Source organism: Schistocerca piceifrons, unplaced genomic scaffold, assembly GCF_021461385.2.
Source record: "Schistocerca piceifrons isolate TAMUIC-IGC-003096 unplaced genomic scaffold, iqSchPice1.1 HiC_scaffold_625, whole genome shotgun sequence".
Lineage (NCBI taxonomy): Eukaryota > Metazoa > Arthropoda > Insecta > Orthoptera > Acrididae > Schistocerca > Schistocerca piceifrons.
Window position 1 is genome coordinate 72501 of NW_025728867.1, and position 7500 is coordinate 80000.

At 56.3% G+C, this 7500-nt stretch overlaps 2 non-coding genes and 1 pseudogene across 2 annotated transcripts; all 3 read left to right on the forward strand.

Annotated features, from left to right (window-relative positions):
- Nucleotides 1–3458: 3458 nt before the first annotated feature.
- LOC124764100 lies at nt 3459–5367 on the forward strand. The gene has a single exon (XR_007012686.1). It is a non-coding gene; the product is annotated as a small subunit ribosomal RNA (ribosomal RNA).
- Nucleotides 5368–5719: 352 nt separating this feature from the next.
- LOC124764092 lies at nt 5720–5874 on the forward strand. Its single transcript, XR_007012679.1, has one exon. It is a non-coding gene; the product is annotated as a 5.8S ribosomal RNA (ribosomal RNA).
- A 188-nt stretch (nt 5875–6062) lies between these two features.
- The window catches only part of LOC124764108, a 4212-nt pseudogene continuing 2774 nt past the window's right edge, over nt 6063–7500 (forward strand).

A 7500-nucleotide genomic window follows, 5' to 3' on the forward strand; every position in this document is an offset into this window, starting at 1 on the left:
CTAACCCATGTTGTCCCTTAACCTAACCCATGTTGTGCCTTAACCTAACCCATGTTGTGCCTTAACCTAACCCATGTTGTCCCCTAACCTAACCCATGTTGTCCCCTAACCTAACCCATGTTGTGCCTTAACCTAACCCATGTTGTCCCCTAACCTAACCCATGTTGTGCCTTAACCTAACCCATGTTGTCCCCTAACCTAACCCATGTTGTCCCCTAACCTAACCCATGTTGTCCCCTAACCTAACCCATGTTGTGCCTTAACCTAACCCATGTTGTGCCTTAACCTAACCCATGTTGTCCCCTAACCTAACCCAAGTTGTCCCCTAACCTAACCCATGTTGTCCCCTAACCTAACCCATGTTGTGCCTTAACCTAACCCATGTTGTGCCTTAACCTAACCCATGTTGTGCCTTAACCTAACCCATGTTGTCCCCTAACCTAACCCATGTTGTCCCCTAACCTAACCCATGTTGTGCCTTAACCTAACCCATGTTGTCCCCTAACCTAACCCATGTTGTGCCTTAACCTAACCCATGTTGTCCCCTAACCTAACCCATGTTGTCCCCTAACCTAACCCATGTTGTCCCCTAACCTAACCCATGTTGTGCCTTAACCTAACCCATGTTGTGCCTTAACCTAACCCATGTTGTCCCCTAACCTAACCCATGTTGTCCCCTAACCTAACCCATGTTGTCCCCTAACCTAACCCATGTTGTCCCCTAACCTAACCCATGTTGTCCCCTACCTAACCCATGTTTGTCCCCTAACCTAACCCATGTTGTCCCCTAACCTAACCCATGTTGTCCCCTAACCTAACCCATGTTGTCCCCTAACCTAACCCATGTTGTCCCCTAACCTAACCCATGTTGTGCCCTAACCTAACCCATGTTGTGCCCTAACCTAACCCATGTTGTGCCCTAACCCTAACCCATGTTGTGCCTTAACCTAACCCATGTTGTGCCTTAACCTAACCCATGTTGTCCCCTAACCTAACCCAAGTTGTCCCCTAACCTAACCCATGTTGTCCCCTAACCTAACCCATGTTGTGCCTTAACCTAACCCATGTTGTGCCTTAACCTAACCCATGTTGTGCCTTAACCTAACCCATGTTGTCCCCTAACCTAACCCATGTTGTCCCCTAACCTAACCCATGTTGTGCCTTAACCTAACCCATGTTGTCCCCTAACCTAACCCATGTTGTGCCTTAACCTAACCCATGTTGTCCCCTAACCTAACCCATGTTGTCCCCTAACCTAACCCATGTTGTCCCCTAACCTAACCCATGTTGTGCCTTAACCTAACCCATGTTGTGCCTTAACCTAACCCATGTTGTGCCGTAACCTAACCATGTTGTGCCTTAACCTAACCCATGTTGTGCCTTAACCTAACCCATGTTGTGCCTTAACCTAACCCATGTTGTGCCTTAACCTAACCCATGTTGTGCCTTAACCTAACCCACGTTGTCCCCTAACGTAACCCACGTTGTCCCCTAACGTAACCCACGTTGTCCCCTAACGTAACCCACGTTGTCCCCTAACGTAACCCACGTTGTCCCCTAACGTAACCCACGTTGTCCCCTAACGTAACCCACGTTGTCCCCTAACGTAACCCACGTTGTCGCCTATCGTAACCCACGTTGTCGCCTAAACCTGCTCTGTAATTGTTATACGACTCGTTCAATTAGTGTAGTGTTGCCCACCCCGCAACCCTCGCAATATAGTTCGCTACTCGCACTGCCCGCTCCCCTGTGTATCGCTTCATGTTAAACACCTTGCAAGTCTTGCTGACTTTCCACATGCTCCTGCTGTACACTGTAATGTGGATGGCAGCAGGGCGTACATGCCGCCCCCCCCCCCCCCCCCCACCTCTCCCCACGTCCCCACCTTGCCCCCTGCCTTCGCAAGGTGGTTGGTGACAAGTTTGCATGTTCAATGCCCTTCGCATGCGACGTACGCAGGCTACGTTGTGGTGCGGCCTGTGTCAACTGTCCGCTGATGTCGTACGCGTGAACCACAATCTGTACTGCACATTCGTCCTTATGTACTGAATGATACATCGTGGCACATGTGTGACCGTACAACGACTGCGCCCAAAAACGGCGGACCATACAGTGCAAATTATTGTGCACGCAGCTACGTGTCGTCTCCCTATGAGAGCTGGATTGCAGTGTGGTACGCCATAGAGACGTGTGGGAGGAACGGACGCCGTGGATGGCGATCAGCATGAGCTGTCTGTTGATGTATTCGGACCTAGTCGTCTCTCCTCACACACCGTGATGGCATGGTGCAGCGCGTTCCATATCTGCGACATGCTACAGAAGCCGGTTGACAGTCGTTCGAGCAATGGACATCGCATACGTACGGGGGCCACCTTCCACGTATTGTCTAGGCGTGCACATTTTGTTGCGTGTATGTGGGCAGACGTAGTGTGGCGTGACACCTGACACAGGCATGCAATAATGGTTGAAGTTGCAAATGGCGATGGACGCCTACGTTTTCTGGTGAAGTTACGCAAATGAAGAAATGGTAACCCGTTGTGGTGCGGTTGTTCTCGCTAGGGGTGAATCGGTGATGGCGACGATAGGTTGAGGTACTAACCGGTTGTTCCAGCGATACCCACCATGCCGACGAAACTGAACGGCATCTGGGTGTGAAGCGATACGCGGCGGTGGCTGGGTGGGACCGTCCCCGGCCGGTGAGGGGGCGCCTCCCGGCGTGCTGGCCGCGCGGTGCGTGGGCGCACGCGCTACAGCCGGCTGGTGGGGGCGGCCAGTGGCAGGCGCGCCGGCCGACGGACGCGGCAGGCGTCGCAGCTGCGCGCCGGCGCACCCTGCGCGCGGCGCCGTGCGGCCAAAGTAGGTCCTCGCGGGCCCGGTGCGAAGCGCGGTGGACATCTGCAGTGTGCTGGTCCGATTGAGGACTGTGTGCGTTGAGGATGCGCCGCCGCCCGGCGCTCGGCGCCGCGACGCCGTCTGCTGCTCGGTCGCCCCAGCGGTTCTCGCTGGTGGTTTGTATCGCAGCTGTGCGGATGTGTTGGGCGTGTGCGCTGTGCTGGGAGAGTTCGCTTCGGCACCCAAGTGGGGCTTTTGTCCTTCTGTGGCGCTGGCGTTGGAGCTGCCGGTCACCGTAGGTGGCGCGTGTTGTCTCCCGCCGGCAATGCCACGACAGCACGCTCCCGGGCCTCTGTCGGCAGCGGCAAGCTCAGTTGGGAGCACGGGTGGTCGCACCGAAAGCGTCTACTCGCCTAACTCCGGGCGATTGCGCCTCTCTCGAACCCGACCAAGTACTTGGGACGGCGCTGCGCGCCGCCGGGACCTGAGAGGGTTTCGAGGTGTATTGTGCAGGGGAGCTCAGCCTCCTCCTGTTTGCAGAATGATTGAGCGGACGCTTGCGTGTTCGCGCGGGCCCCCGGGACACACTCCCGGGCGGCCGGCTGCTCAGCTCTAGTTGACGCAGCTCCCTGGTTGATCCTGCCAGTAGTCATATGCTTGTCTCAAAGATTAAGCCATGCATGTCTCAGTACAAGCCGCATTAAGGTGAAACCGCGAATGGCTCATTAAATCAGTTATGGTTCCTTAGATCGTACCCACGTTACTTGGATAACTGTGGTAATTCTAGAGCTAATACATGCAAACAGAGTCCCGACCAGAGATGGAAGGGACGCTTTTATTAGATCAAAACCAATCGGTCGGCTCGTCCGGTCCGTTTGCCTTGGTGACTCTGAATAACTTTGGGCTGATCGCACGGTCCTCGTACCGGCGACGCATCTTTCAAATGTCTGCCTTATCAACTGTCGATGGTAGGTTCTTGCGCCTACCATGGTTGTAACGGGTAACGGGGAATCAGGGTTCGATTCCGGAGAGGGAGCCTGAGAAACGGCTACCACATCCAAGGAAGGCAGCAGGCGCGCAAATTACCCACTCCCGGCACGGGGAGGTAGTGACGAAAAATAACGATACGGGACTCATCCGAGGCCCCGTAATCGGAATGAGTACACTTTAAATCCTTTAACGAGTATCTATTGGAGGGCAAGTCTGGTGCAGCAGCCGCGGTAATTCCAGCTCCAATAGCGTATATTAAAGTTGTTGCGGTTAAAAAGCTCGTAGTTGGATTTGTGTCCCACGCTGTTGGTTCACCGCCCGTCGGTGTTTAACTGGCATGTATCGTGGGACGTCCTGCCGGTGGGGCGAGCCGAAGGCGTGCGACCGCCCCGTGCGTGCTCGTGCGTCCCGAGGCGGACCCCGTTGAAATCCTACCAGGGTGCTCTTTATTGAGTGTCTCGGTGGGCCGGCACGTTACTTTGAACAAATTAGAGTGCTTAAAGCAGGCCAAGCCCGCCTGAATACTGTGTGCATGGAATAATGGAATAGGACCTCGGTCTATTTTGTTGGTTTTCGGAACCCGAGGTAATGATTAATAGGGACAGGCGGGGGCATTCGTATTGCGACGTTAGAGGTGAAATTCTTGGATCGTCGCAAGACGAACAGAAGCGAAAGCATTTGCCAAGTATGTTTTCATTAATCAAGAACGAAAGTTAGAGGTTCGAAGGCGATCAGATACCGCCCTAGTTCTAACCATAAACGATGCCAGCCAGCGATCCGCCGCAGTTCCTCCGATGACTCGGCGGGCAGCCTCCGGGAAACCAAAGCTTTTGGGTTCCGGGGGAAGTATGGTTGCAAAGCTGAAACTTAAAGGAATTGACGGAAGGGCACCACCAGGAGTGGAGCCTGCGGCTTAATTTGACTCAACACGGGAAACCTCACCAGGCCCGGACACCGGAAGGATTGACAGATTGATAGCTCTTTCTTGATTCGGTGGGTGGTGGTGCATGGCCGTTCTTAGTTGGTGGAGCGATTTGTCTGGTTAATTCCGATAACGAACGAGACTCTAGCCTGCTAACTAGTCGCGTGACATCCTTCGTGCTGTCAGCGATTACTTTTCTTCTTAGAGGGACAGGCGGCTTCTAGCCGCACGAGATTGAGCAATAACAGGTCTGTGATGCCCTTAGATGTTCTGGCCGCACGCGCGCTACACTGAAGGAATCAGCGTGTCTTCCTAGGCCGAAAGGTCGGGGTAACCCGCTGAACCTCCTTCGTGCTAGGGATTGGGGCTTGCAATTGTTCCCCATGAACGAGGAATTCCCAGTAAGCGCGAGTCATAAGCTCGCGTTGATTACGTCCCTGCCCTTTGTACACACCGCCCCGTCGCTACTACCGATTGAATGATTTAGTTGAGGTCTTCGGACTGGTACGCGGCATTGACTCTGTCGTTGCCGATGCTACCGGAAAGATGACCAAACTTGATCATTTAGAGGAAGTAAAAGTCGTAACAAGGTTTCCGTAGGTGAACCTGCGGAAGGATCATTACCGACTAGACTGCATGTCTTTCGATGTGCGTGTCGTGTCGCGCAACACGCTACCTGTACGGCTCGCAGTAGCCGTGCGCCGCGTGCGGAACCACGCGTGCCTCTCAAAACTAGCGGCAATGTTGTGTGGTACGAGCGCTGAAGCGCTGGAGCGGCTGGCCTGCGGCACCTGGCGCCTGGCGCCGGTTTTGAATGACTTTCGCCCGAGTGCCTGTCCGCTCCGGTGTGGAGCCGTACGACGCCCGTCGGCCGTGAGGCCGTTGGACACAGAACGCTGGAACAGGGGCCGCCACACGCCTCACTCCCGCCTATGCGACCGTCTCGAAAGAGACGGCGGAAACTTGAGAAAAGATCACCCAGGACGGTGGATCACTCGGCTCGTGGGTCGATGAAGAACGCAGCAAATTGCGCGTCGACATGTGAACTGCAGGACACATGAACATCGACGTTTCGAACGCACATTGCGGTCCATGGATTCCGTTCCCGGGCCACGTCTGGCTGAGGGTCGGCTACGTATACTGAAGCGCGCGGCGTTTGCCCCGCTTCGCAGACCTGGGAGTGTCGCGGCCGCCTGTGGGGCCGGCCGCGTCTCCTCAAACGTGCGATGCGCGCCCGTCGCCTGGCGGTTCGCATACCGGTACTTTCTCGGTAGCGTGCACAGCCGGCTGGCGGTGTGGCGTGCGACACCTCGTACAACGACCTCAGAGCAGGCGAGACTACCCGCTGAATTTAAGCATATTACTAAGCGGAGGAAAAGAAACTAACAAGGATTCCCCAGTAGCGGCGAGCGAACAGGAAGAGTCCAGCACCGAACCCCGCAGGCTGCGCCTGTCGTGGCATGTGGTGTTTGGGAGGGTCCACTACCCCGACGCCTCGCGCCGAGCCCAAGTCCAACTTGAATGAGGCCACGGCCCGTAGAGGGTGCCAGGCCCGTAGCGGCCGGTGCGAGCGTCGGCGGGACCTCTCCTTCGAGTCGGGTTGCTTGAGAGTGCAGCTCCAAGTGGGTGGTAAACTCCATCTGAGGACTAAATATGACCACGAGACCGATAGCGAACAAGTACCGTGAGGGAAAGTTGAAAAGAACTTTGAAGAGAGAGTTCAAAAGTACGTGAAACCGTTCTGGGGTAACGTGAGAAGTCCGAAAGGTCGAACGGGTGAGATTCACGCCCATCCGGCCACTGGCCTCCGCCCTCGGCAGATGGGGCCGGCCGCCCGCGCGGAGCAATCCGCGGCGGGGTCGTGTCCGGTGCCTTTCCACTCGCCGCGGGGTGGGGCCGTTCCGGTGTGCGGTGGGCCGCACTTCTCCCCTAGTAGGACGTCGCGACCCGCTGGGGTTGCCGGCCTACGGCCCGGGTGCGCAGCCCTGTCCTTCCGCGGGCCTCGGTTCGCGTCTGTTGGGCAGAGCCCCGGTGTCCTGGCTGGCTGCCCGGCGGTATATCTGGAGGAGTCGATTCGCCCCTTTGGGCGCTCGGGCTCCCGGCAAGCGCGCGCGGTTCTTCCCGGATGACGGACCTACCTGGCCCGGCCCCGGACCCGCGCCGCTGTTGGCTCGGGATGCTCTCGGGCGGAATAATCGCTCCCGTCAGCGGCGCTTCAGCTTTGGACAATTTCACGACCCGTCTTGAAACACGGACCAAGGAGTCTAACATGTGCGCGAGTCATTGGGCTGTACGAAACCTAAAGGCGTAATGAAAGTGAAGGTCTCGCCTTGCGCGGGCCGAGGGAGGATGGGGCTTCCCCGCCCTTCACGGGGCGGCGGCCTCCGCACTCCCGGGGCGTCTCGTCCTCATTGCGAGGTGAGGCGCACCTAGAGCGTACACGTTGGGACCCGAAAGATGGTGAACTATGCCTGGCCAGGACGAAGTCAGGGGAAACCCTGATGGAGGTCCGTAGCGATTCTGACGTGCAAATCGATCGTCGGAGCTGGGTATAGGGGCGAAAGACTAATCGAACCATCTAGTAGCTGGTTCCCTCCGAAGTTTCCCTCAGGATAGCTGGTGCTCGTACGAGTCTCATCCGGTAAAGCGAATGATTAGAGGCCTTGGGCCGAAACGACCTCAACCTATTCTCAAACTTTAAATGGGTGAGATCTCCGGCTTGCTTGATATGCTGAAGCGCGAGCAAACGACTCGGA